At 45.1% G+C, this 6300-nt stretch overlaps 1 long non-coding RNA gene across 1 annotated transcript; it reads right to left on the minus strand.

Annotated features, from left to right (window-relative positions):
• Window positions 1-429: 429 nt before the first annotated feature.
• On the minus strand, window positions 430-6166 carry LOC147970893 (uncharacterized). The gene is made up of 2 exons (XR_015604374.1): window positions 4084-6166; window positions 430-2405 (listed from the first exon to the last, which is right to left on the minus strand). It is a non-coding gene; the product is annotated as an uncharacterized LOC147970893 (long non-coding RNA).
• Between the last annotated feature and the right edge of the window lie 134 nt (window positions 6167-6300).

Here is a 6300-nt window from a genome sequence, read left to right on the forward strand (position 1 = left end):
ATCAGATTACTCATTGAAAGTAATTGAGTCTTTTCTAAACTTTTATTATGCATGATCGTTATAGATTTGTATTTCTCTCCGATCTATCCGTTTGGTTTGGCCAACTAGATTGATTTATCTTCAGTGGGAGAGGTGCTTTCTGATGGGTTCAATCTTGCGGTGTTCTCACCCAGTGATAGTAGGGTTAGCGAGGCACATATTGTATTGTTGCCATTAAGGGTAAAACAACGAGGTTCAATCATATTGCTTGAGTTTATTCTGTCTACATTATGTCATCTTGCTTAAAGCGTTACTCTGTTTGTCATGAACTTAATACCATAGATGTATGTTGGATAGCGATCGATTGGTGGAGTAATGGTAGTAGATGAAGAATCGTTTCGGTCTACTTGTCACGGACGTAATGCCTATATACATGATCATTGCCATGAATAACATCAAAACTATGCACTTTTCCATCAATTGCCCAACGATAATTTGTCCACCCACCGTATGCTATGTTTTGAGAGAGAAGCCTCTGGTGAAAACTATGGCCCGCGGGTCTACTTTTATCATATTACAAAAACCAAAAATACCTTGCTGCAATTTTCTTTATTTTGTTTTACTTTTCATTTATATCTCTACCAATACCAGATTTGATCCTTGCAAGTAACGAGTTCAAGGGGGTTGACGACACTCTTGCCCGTGTTGGGTGCAACTATTTGCTCTTGTGTGTGCAGTTGTTGTTCACTATGATTTGCATGGTTCTCCTACTAGTTCAATAACCTTGGTTCTCACTGAGGGAAATACTGACCGCTACTATATTGCTTCACCCTTAAATCCCAATGCAGCTCACAAGTAGCAGTGGTAGACGCGCGAGCACTTCATTAAACATGGCCTCCAGCTTGGTGTCGATTGTCTCTCAATGCCATCTATCCTCTCCATGGTCTGTCCAAAGATGTTTAGCATGTCTTGCACATGTTCACCCATCATTTGCTGAAACTTATCATGTAGCTCCTTATTCGTCATGTTCTCCCAGTCTAGCTCATCAACTTGTGATCCTGTCATGGTTAGCAAAAATAGAAACACACAAGAATATGGTCCTACAGACTACTAATAGGATGTGGTGTGGTGGAAAATCACAGTACGTCAAGCGAATCACAAATTCTTACCCATTCTTACCAAGTAGTAGATGGTGATTTGCAACAGTTGTAGTCAAAACTCTCAATTTTAGATAGAGCGATTGCCAGGTGGTGTGAAATACACAAAGTAGTTGTACATGGACCTAGGATAACTTACAGTATGGTAGCAAAAAGGTCATCAATAATCAATTTAGAGATGTAAAGTTGAATAAACACTCAATGACGGTACTCTACTAGTCCTAAGCTAGACCATTCTAAAGAAGCGAGCCTATAACACTAACAAAATCACGACGCGCCACGTAAACAAGGGAGAAGCACACTCTGAATCACTTTTTATTCACTCTTTTTTCACTTTTCTTCAACTTTTCTTTTCACTTTTTTTCCATTTTTTTGCTCAGCAACAAAAAATTTCAAAATTGTTTATGAATGGTCTAAAAACTGTCTAGCCAGAATTTTCCATGCATAGTTTTTTAGTTTGAAACCATTTTTCTTCCACGAGTGGTACAAAACTTAGGGAGTCTGACATGATCACGACACATAGTATGATGTGATCGAGAAATCAATAACATAGAAGCGAATAATCAACTCGGAGTAGTATTGGTGGTGGAGATGTTATCTGGTGGAACTCGGACTGGTGGCGGAGATGAATCTGGTGGAACTCGGACTGGTGGTATATATGCGTTGGAGCTAGACTCGAATTGGCGTGATGGTGGCATATATGTGTTGGAGGTGGACTCGGATTGGTGTGATGGCGGCATATATATGGTGGTGTATATGGACTCGGACTGGCGGCAGATATGCGGTGGTGGTATATGGCAGCGGTGATGAAGATGGTGTGGCGGCGGCGTGACAACCTGTGAACAAAACTCAAAAATCTAAAGTACTAGATGCTAAGACCAATAACTCGACACGACGATGTAACTGCAAATTCAACAAAGCAAAACACTTTAAAGATTATACAAAAGGCTCAGATTGGTTTGGATATGATGAACTAACCCTAATTTTTTTGGGGCTTTTTCGTGGACTGTAGGTATGAAAGCAGACACGATCTAGACTATGAAAAGCTGGTAAAATCTCACCGAGCAACTCAAAAATCTGATACCACTTGATAGAAGCGAAGGTGTCCCGATGTTTCGATGAGATGCATCTATAGTTTTTGGTAGAAGTCAACTTTGACGATCCGACTATGAACGTGCGAAGACGTCGCATTAGCAATCGCTAAACCAACTCTGAGTGGTTATTGACCATGCCCGGAGCACGATCAACGTGACCACGAGGCTCTGTTTCCTGCACACAAACAAAGAACAAACAAGAAACTGAGATTATAATCCGAATATTGCGAATTGAGGAGGAAAACCTTACTGATCAAAGTGGGGGTACATAGGGGAATTTTGTCCACCCTTGATAAGGTGGGATTAAATTATGTTCTAAGTATTTTTTTTCTATTAACACAGACTCTGAAAACGACATTTTAAATGTATTTTGAAATTACATGAATCTGGCCTAAACATAAGCGCAACACCTATAATAAGCTATGGACGAAACTTATGAAAGGGCATCTTGTATATTTCGTCCATGTCCTCGTATATCATTATGGTAACTTCAAAGTATTGAAAACTTCACTGGTAACTCCGTTCTTGTTCCCTCGCGCGTCTTCGTCTCTATGCTTGATCCTACTCCAATGTTCATCCTTCTTGTCCATGCGCATGCTCTAGTAATTGGAATGTATCCAATTTAGGCAGCATCATATTCTCATGAACATCGGAATCATTACCAAGGAAAATATCTGGTAATTTAACTGGTGTGCGCGAGCTCTAGTAATTGGTCCAGTATGTATAGCAGGCTAGCAGCAAGGACTTTGGATGTAAGTGCAGTAGTGATGTCCTGTGTACTCAATTACGCCTAACTTCCCCATGTGCTCGTCGTGTTCATCCTCAAACACATCTGGAATTCATGAAAATCAGACACAAGGGGCTTGGTCCTGCATCAGTCCATGCTCAAGGGCGTGTTTGGTTACTTTCTTAGCCGAGCATGGTTGGGAGGAGAAAAAGGGACAAGTTGAGTAGGGCCTGGTTTAGAAAATACAGGGTAAAATATGACATTGGCGTGTTGTTTAGTTGCTTGCATATGGGGTCTTGTCATAGAAAAGCAATTTTCATCCAATGTTTGGTTGCATACATGCATGGTGATTAGGAGTTAACAACTACACCGAAGAGGAAGATTGTAGTGTACGTGCAGAGCGACTACAACAGAGGGAACCACAGCGTGAGCGTCGGCGCCGGTGTACCAGCAGCCAAAGCAGTCTTCTGGAAGCTCGACGACGGCACGAAAAGTGCCGAGCACGTCGGCGACCTTGTTGGACTGTGGTAGGTCATTTCCTCAAACATGTTGAGTGCGCCTCCCACCGAGGTGCCGTCCTACTTCCTTTGTCCGATCTCGCTTCAACTCATGCGTGACCCGGTCACGCTGCCCCTGGCTCCGACGTCGAGAGGAAGGTCGCCGGCTAGGGCGCTCGACGACCATTCCCATAACCTTGATTTCACCTTCAGGCACAGAAAAAATAGGAAGTGAAGTGGAAATTCGTTCTATATCTGTGCAGCTCACTTCCTTCTCGTGGTTGGAATCTGGATGAGCACCATGGGGAAATCCTCCGGGATGCCGACCTCGACGTCGTCTGAGCCTTTGCCGGCGGTGTTGGGCACGAGCTTGATTCTCCCGAGCTCGATCCAAAAGCAGCAGAGACAGAGGATGAACACGCACAAGCGTTGGTGAGGAACCACATGGACAGACCGAGGTAGGCGGTGCGGGCGCGCATCCAAGACGAGTAAGCGGCAAAAAAGAGGCCTTTGACGACCTCTAGGCCGGGGAGCGTGACGATGTGCGAGCCTTGGGCGCGGGCGGCAACATCGACGGCAAGGAGGAGCATGGAAAGGAGGATGAGGAGGCACTGAGGAAGCTGTATAACCTGGTGTGCAGCGCGGGGCTGTTCCTAGGTGTCGCATCGGCGTCGGAGTCGGTCCGGCCCGCCGCCATCCGCCTCCGCGGGGGACCACCATGGAGAGCAATGTGACGGCGTCCCCCATGAGCTTCCCCACAGCGCGATGCTCCTTAAGGAGCAGCACCCAGGTGATGTAGCGCGGCGGCGACGGGTGCCTTGGCCAGCTCACACGCAGCGAGTGTTGCGGCCGCGGCGGGCCCAGCGGCCGGATCTGGCACGCGTGCGGGCGAGTTCGACGACCGATAAGGCGGTGGCGTTCTAGTGAGCTACCCTGCGGCATGATGCGCCTTGAGGAGCAGCACCTAGGTGATGTAGCGCGGCGGCAACGGGCACGTCGACTAGCTTGCACGCAGCGATCGTTGCGGCCGTGGTGGGCCCAGCGGCCGGATCGGGCGCGCAAGCGGGTGAGTTCGACGGCTGGCGAGGCGGAGAAGGAGTGGTTCATGGGCTGGAAGGTGAGGTAGATTGTGAGGTACCGCCATGATAGGAAGGAGGAAGAGGACGACTTAATCACGTTCCTAGCGAGCCACCCATGTGCGCTACAAAGCATCGGTTGGGCTTAACTCATTGGAAACTGTCGATTAAGATATTTTCAATGAGTCAGACCTAAAAATGCTTTAAGAAACGCGTCATGCAAGCTCAATAGTATATGTAAACAACCAAACAATGCGGCGCCGAAAAGATGCTGCATAGGCCTAAAGGCAACCAAACATGCGCCAAGTGACATATCCTAAACCCCGCCTGGCTGCTGCCACCTCCCGTTTTCCCATCTCTCGCAATCCTCGATCCATACACCGTGCCCACAACACCAACATGTTGCAGCACAAATTCCGAAACTAATCGGACGGCTCCCACCCTATCTCACCAGACCCCAGGTATACCCAAGCCCGGCCTTGATAGCGTGTTTGGTTGGGGGTAGTTAGAGCTAGGGAATGGGAATTAAAGGGGTACGAGACTTCAAATCTATTGTTTGGTTGAGGGGATTGGGAGTTCATAAGGAATAGTCATGGGACTTGAGACTTCAACTCCCACCATTTTATTAACGGGGAGGGGATGGGAGTTGGAAGGGAATAGTTTTAGTGAGTCAATTTTAGCCCTTCATCATAACTTACGTTAATTTCCCTTGTATATTTCCTTGACAATTCCTATGAACCAAACACGGGAATACAATTTCTTCTCAAACTCTCGCACATAATTTTCATCATGCGCCAAACAGGGATTGGAAATAAAATGACTCATCCCATGTCTAATCTCAATACAACTCCCTACATTAAACTCCCATTCCCCTTCCTAAAGTTTGCCAAACACGTTTTGAGATGGGGAATGGGAGTTGAAGGATGAGGAGATTAAAAGTCTACTGTTTGATTAAAGGGAGTGAGAGTTTAAGTGGGAAAGGAAATGGGAGTTTAAATGAGGAGAGTTTTATCCCACACCAATTTTCATATGCCAAAGAAGGGATTGGAGAGAGGGAATAGGAGTTTGAGGCATAGAGAGTTTTATTCTTTCTTTGTTTGTTTAGGTGAAATGGGAATTCAATAGAGAAGTGGAAGGGGAATTCACGTGTAAAAGTCCCACATATCTATTATCTGGGGAGGGCTGGTAATTGAGATGGGGAAAGAGAATTAGAGTTAAACTCCCATTCCCCTTCCGTTAGTTTGCCAAACAGGCTAAGCGTGTTTGGTTGAGGGTAATTAGAGTTAGGGAATGGAAAATGAAGGGATATGAGACTTCAAATCTATTGTTTGGTTGAAGGTATTGAAAATTCATAAGGGAATAGACATGAGATGTGAGACTCCAACTCTCATCATTTTATTAACATGGGAGAGGGTGGGAGTTGGATGAGAATTGTTTTAGTGAGCCAATCTTAACCTTTTATTCTAACTTTGCTTGTCTCATGTCAATTCCCACAAACCAAATAAGGGAGTATAATTTCTCATCATATTCTCACACATAATTCCTTTCACGCACCAAACAGAGGATTGGGAATAAAATGACTCATCCCATGTCTAGTCTCAACACAACTCCCTCCTCTAAACTCCTATTCTCCTTCCCAAATATTGCCAAACACGCTGTAAGAGTAAAAATCTACTTCCCATATCTAATTTCTTTATAAACACCTTTTTATGCAAACTCTTAGTATTTTTCTGCCCGAGCGTTTACCAAACAGGCTTTGTGCAAACTACC

Source organism: Triticum urartu, chromosome 5A, assembly GCF_056163025.1.
Source record: "Triticum urartu cultivar PI428250 chromosome 5A, HENAU_Tu73, whole genome shotgun sequence".
NCBI classification, from domain to species: Eukaryota; Viridiplantae; Streptophyta; class Magnoliopsida; order Poales; family Poaceae; genus Triticum; species Triticum urartu.